This window comes from Nothobranchius furzeri, chromosome 2, assembly GCF_043380555.1.
Source record: "Nothobranchius furzeri strain GRZ-AD chromosome 2, NfurGRZ-RIMD1, whole genome shotgun sequence".
Lineage (NCBI taxonomy): Eukaryota > Metazoa > Chordata > Actinopteri > Cyprinodontiformes > Nothobranchiidae > Nothobranchius > Nothobranchius furzeri.
In genome coordinates this window covers 29,251,360-29,257,359 of record NC_091742.1, presented here as the reverse complement: position 1 = coordinate 29,257,359, position 6,000 = coordinate 29,251,360, and the positions used below count along the sequence as shown (strand labels likewise).

The 6,000-nt window shown below is 41.7% G+C and overlaps 1 protein-coding gene across 4 annotated transcripts in view; it reads right to left on the bottom strand.

The window, feature by feature from the left end:
* Positions 1-5,741: 5,741 nt before the first annotated feature.
* ift88 (intraflagellar transport 88 homolog) overlaps positions 5,742-6,000 on the bottom strand; it is a 51,530-nt gene continuing 51,271 nt past the window's right edge. For all 4 annotated transcript variants that reach the window (XM_054748517.2, XM_054748518.2, XM_015948320.3 and 1 more), the window contains one exon: positions 5,742-5,962. The gene's annotated coding sequence lies outside the window, so the exon portion shown is untranslated. The remainder of the gene's footprint in view (positions 5,963-6,000) is intronic.

The following is a 6,000-nucleotide window of genomic DNA, read 5'->3' as shown; positions in this document are numbered from 1 at the left end:
TCCCTACACACAAAACTCTGCAGCCGGGAGCTCAGTCAGCTCGGCCCAGGCATCCACACACACACACACACACACACACACACACACACACACACACACACACACACACACACACACACACACACACACACACACACACACACACACACACACACGGATCTCTCTGTGATTGCTTCACTGTTGCTCACGTTTCTTCAGAACTCCCTAGGTTTTCTTCAGCTCGGCTCTTTTTCGGTTGAATATTTAAAGTTACTTTTTTGTAACTTACGTGGTGCATTTGACAAGACAGAGTTGAAAACGGCTCGTGCATTCGACGGTCACTGCCTCCGCTCCGGTCGGGTTTTTTTTAAATTATTTTAAGTCTCTCTCCCTCTCTCTCACACACACACACCTTAATCAACATTGTTTAACTGTGTGTGGGGAAAATTCCAACAACGTTAGGAAAAAATCAGTTTAATCAAATTAAAATAAAATGGTTCTAGTATTTCATATTTCCTAGTTCCTACTGCATGAGTTCAGATGCATTAATTCATGCACTTAAATATTAATGTTCTGATTTTACTGAAAAACTTGTTCTGTAATAGTTCCTTTACTATTGTGATCAAAAACATTTAATCTCAGTTCTGAGGCTGCTCTGTACATAGTTTTCAGATAAACAATACACATAGCAACTTCTGATCAATCCATATCAATTTCAGATTTAAAATAATGTATTGATGTAAACAACACCCACTCATTTCCAAATAATAAATAAGAGGTGCATTCATCTGTGTATCTTTGATCCGCATTAGTGATGTTTTCAGCACCAGAACAATGAAGCAAAGAAACAGATTCCTGAGTTTATGTTAGTAATTTTATTTATTAGGTGCATCTGACCTGTTCTACTTTTCTCTGAAATGAGATCAGACCAGTGCTTCTATGGGTTGTCTCCACTCTGCACTAGAAACATGTACTTTATTATAATGTTCACTGTAATGCATCTTGATGTTCTCAACAAATAAATCAAATCAAAGATATTGGTCAATAATGCCAAATATGTAAATTTGTGTTTCATTCATTTTTATACTGGCTTAAAAATACTTCATTAAGTCTACTAAGCAGGGGTGTAGAAGGTGTTTAACAGGGCCAGCCCAGTAATGGTCTTGGACCAAAATAAAGGGGGGGCAGAAGGAGATGTTTTTCCAGACGCCAAGGAAAATTAAATACCAACCCCCCCTGCAAAGTGTGTCACTGAGAGTTGAAAACTAAAATTATTCTTGTGCAAATATTGGTGTATTCACCTTTAAAACTAGTTATTAAAATGCAGCAGTTGCTGGATTAGTGCAGTTCAAAGTGGAGTACATCAAACAATATTAACATAAAGGTGAGACGTGTCATAATCCTAGGGAAACACTGCTGTCACACAAACACTTGATCTAACTTGTGGCTCGACAATAAAAACCCCAAAACCAGCTCTATGAAATGTAGTTTCTTTAGATCCATCAGTAGAAGTTTGGACAGCATCTTTGTGCTCACTTAAATACATTTCTAACACTCTGATGGCAACCGCTTGTTCCAGCACTGGAGTTGAGTCACACCGCTCCTTAAATCCCCTGGCCCTCTGATTAGCAGGATCAGGATCAGCTGGAGCTCGTCGCCACGCCCACATGCAACACAAACAGCTGACTGCCAGGTCTCCTCTCCTGCTGATTGGGGCAGACCGTGACAACAGTTGCCCTGAACTCTTGAGTCAACATAAAGGTCTTCATAAGCATCACTGGCAGCAGCTAAATGTAAACCTTGTGGTGCATCCAGGGGAGAGTTTGTAACAAATGTCCCAAAACGAGAATTAAATGAAGTGCCTTGAGACGACTCTTGTCGTGATTTGGCACTTTATGAATAAAATTGAAAAATTGAAATCAAATTCCAAACGTTCCCAAGTTTGCTTCCTGATCAGGGCTCTGCTGCTTCTGCAGGACACAAGGAGTTTACTGGGAGGTGGTGAGAGCTCCGAATGGGAAAAAGAGATGGTGCTGCTGGGTCATCCTCTTGAAGTTTAGCCCAACTTTATTATTTTACTTCATGGACCAAGGGGACTGTGATGGACTGGCTCTCTGTTCATGGTGTACCCTGCCTGATTGCCCGTTGGAGATAGGCACCAGCCCCCCCCCCCCCCCCCCCCCCCCCCCGCGACCCTACATGGACAAAGCGGAATCAGAAAATGGATGGATGGACCAAGGGGACGTTACGTTCATGTTAAATTCAACTTAAAAGGAATATATGGAGAAAACTTTGGTGTGCCAAGGGAGTCACAGGGTTAAAGTAATATGAAGAAAGAAAAGCAGGAAAGAAGGTCTTAGCTAAGTAAAGTATGGGATTAGGCAGGATCCAGGATGCTTCCTCAGGTTTAGAAATGCAAACTATTTCCCTTTCAGACACGATGACCACTCCTTTTGGCACAGCCTTGTAGACGTTGGTTTATTACATTTAACTTTCTTATCCAGGATACAGATTTCAGTTTAACCCCGGTGACCTTTGTGTTGATCAGGAGCTTTAAAACATCACTCCCACTGTCGCACTAACTCATTTCAAATCAGCAGGATTTCTACAAAGTTAATGCAAAAATGTTCTTCTTTTGGTTGGTTTTGCTAATCAAATAAGTTAGACTGAGTCAGGCTGTGCGACACAAATCAGTAGACTTGTTTATTGAAGCAGCTGCGTCACAATGATGAACTGAGCTGGTTGCACCTGTCAGACAGAAGCAGCAGATCAGGGAGTTTAGGTGGAAGGAGGAACACTTTCTGCTGCTAAAACCCACGTCTTAAATCCGGCTGCAGTTTTTCAGGAGAACCGCTTTCTTCTGAACATTTTCACAGGATGACTTTCCTCAGACTTTGCATAATTTCAACACAACTAACCAGGATTAATCAATCATTAATTAATTAATTTATTTACTCTCTGAAATATTTTAGTCATCACATTTTAACATCTTAAAAGACTTTTTTGCTAACGACTCACTGAAGGTTTTAGAAACAGCTGAATGTCCAAAAGCTGCAAAAATGCTCCCAGAACCTTAGTTGCTCAGTCGGGAGAGAGAGGAAGTCAAACACAGGAGAAGTGTACAACATCTGGGAACTTTCAGGATGAATGACACATGCTGATTTCACGTTACTTAATAGACAATATATGTATTTTTTTTATTTGGTTTTGTTGCTTTTAGTACTTTTGTGTAAAAAGAAGCAGGCCGTATTAAGTATTCAGAAACGTTACACGCTAACTGCCAATGACCTCAGGTGTTTGTCTTACAGTATCATTCTGTTTTTTATAAAAGTTTTAAATGTGCTACGTTAATGAACTCATCATAGAGTTCCAATGTTCCTTGAATGCACCACAGGTGGTGAGCCATGTGCGAGAGCGACGCTGCTTGCACGCACATGCGCAGATCATTTTCCTTCTGATCCTCTGGAAGGACGGTCCTGTCGCTTCAGATGCATCTCTAATCTGCAGGTAAAGTCGGCTACAAAGTTGTAGTCAAAGTAGCTGACGGGGGTCAGAGATGTCACCAGATTTGTCGCTAGGCGCTTTTTTTTGTTGAAAAAAAAAAAAAATAAAGAAAGAAAGTCGTTAGAAACGGCGACAAAGTCGCTAAGTTGGCAACACTGCTGAAGCGGCATAGACTAATTTTAAGACACTTGAATCTCTCGTGGGCCACATCTGGCCTGCGGGCCTCGTGTCTGACACATGTGGTAGGAGATGGCAGAGGTGGTCTGTTGGAAGACTATTTAAGTTGACTACATCTTGAAGTTCATCGAGAGAATCCCAAGAGTGTGCAAAGCAGTAACCAGAGCAAAGGGAGGCTTTTTTGAAGCATGTTTTCAGTTTGTTCACCTTTTCTGGTTAAGTACATAACTCCACATGTGTTCATTCATAGTTCTGATGCCTTCAGTGACACTCTCCCGATGTAAATGTTCATGAAAATAAAGACAACACATTGAATCAGAAGGTGTGTCCAAACTTTTGGCCTGGACTGTCCAATGAGGGAGAAAAACTCAATTCAAGTTTATTTATAAAGCGCCAAATCACAACAAGAGCCGTCTCGAGGACCTTCATTCCAACACAGGTCGGGTCATTAAGCCCATCAGAAAAAAGTTTCCTACATAAGGAATCAAATCAAAGATACTTTATTAATCCCAGAGGGAAATTAGAGTTTCAGTACCCACAACTCAGAGATCAGACATACATGGGCAACACACATGACAAGAACTGGTGACTGTGGTCATTCACAACCCGAGTCGCACTACCTTAATAGAGATCAGAGGGCAACATGAGGATTGGTTCAGGTGGAGGGAAAAAAACCCCAGCAGGTTGCATCAAGTCACTGACTAGTGTCAGAGTCTTTACAGCAATTCTCATACTAAGCAAGCATGCAGCGACAGTGGAGAGGAAAACTCCCTTTTAACAGGAAGAAACCTCCAGAGAATCCTGGCCCAGTATAAGCAGCCATCCTCCACGACTCACTGGGGGTGGAGAAGACAGAGCGCGCACACACACACACACACACACACACACACACACACACACACACACACACACACACACACACACACACACACACACACACACACACACACACACACACACACACACACACACACACACACACACACACACACACACACACACACCAAAACCAGCCCCCCCTTCGAACACCAGCTCTTTCATTTATAAAACTTTGGACACAGGAAGTCGTTCCCATCAGTCCAAAGCCTTTTTGGGGAAATTCCCTAAATTTCAAATAAACTGGATCTCAATAATGTGGGGTCTAATGGAGATCCTGGTTCCTGCACGTGTTTCTCGGGAGGTTTTTAGTCAAATCAATGGATCCTTCATTCTTTACTTAATGTTGTCTTTCATAAAGTGCACGGTGCGGGAATACAGTAAATGACTGTTTTTGACTGGTCAGAAGGATCAGCAGCTCTGCAGACGTTCTCCAGACATTCCCCGGATGTTCTCGATACATTCTCCAGACGTTCTCGAGACCTTTCTGAGGTGTTGTATAAATCCAGGCAGAATTTTTACCCAGTTTCTGAACTTTTTCAGAGAAATAGATTTTCAGTTCGTACTGAACTCTGACCTCTGAATCATTCAAGCAGAAAAAAGGTTCCTAACTCAAGGGATGAGCCAGGAAGTGGACTGGCTTTGATCCGCCCTGCAGCCACGTCTTAAAGGTTTCTTAGAAACAGAAAAATGCAAAGCTCACAGTTCTAATATGAAATAAAAGGAACGTTTTAACAGAAAACACAAGAACATTGTATAAAATCAAGATCATTTAGAATTTCAAGCCTTTAAAATATTCAGCAAAATCGACGATGTTCAAATAAAAGCTGCTGTTTGAAATTATACCAACAACAGCTCATCCAAGCAAAATTAGAAAAGGTGACTTTTGCTCTTTTAGTTTTATTTTATTTTATTATTTTTTTACAAACAGCTTTATTTTCTGCAAAAGAACAAGACTTGTTGCACAGGCAGGCCTGAACTCAGGCAAAAACAACCCAACGGTCCTCTCCCTCCAGACGTCAGACTATACACCCCAACACGGTCATGTCCGAACATTTACCACAAACATGTACATCGAAGCAACAGTACTAGAAAAAAAGTCACTTTTGTAATTTCACAGCAAAATAAAAAAATAAACGTTTTTCTTAGAAGGAATAGTGTACGGTTCTGGTCCTCCACACCACAGGAACGATTTCATTTACAGTTCCTGCACTTTTAGGGGATAAACTAGTGCTGAAGCAGGGTTTGAAGTGTGGTGAAGTCCGTTTCATTCATGAAGCATCGTCGTCACCTTCAAGAGGTGGCATCTCTTCTGGAACAAATGTGGTGGTGGTCTCCTCTGTTGGAGTGCCAACAGGTTGTTGAGGGTTTTTAGACTCCTGAGGAACGACCTCCGTGACCTTCTGACACCAGGCCGTCGTCGAGACTGAAACACACACAGCAGACCGCACACGTTGTTACAGT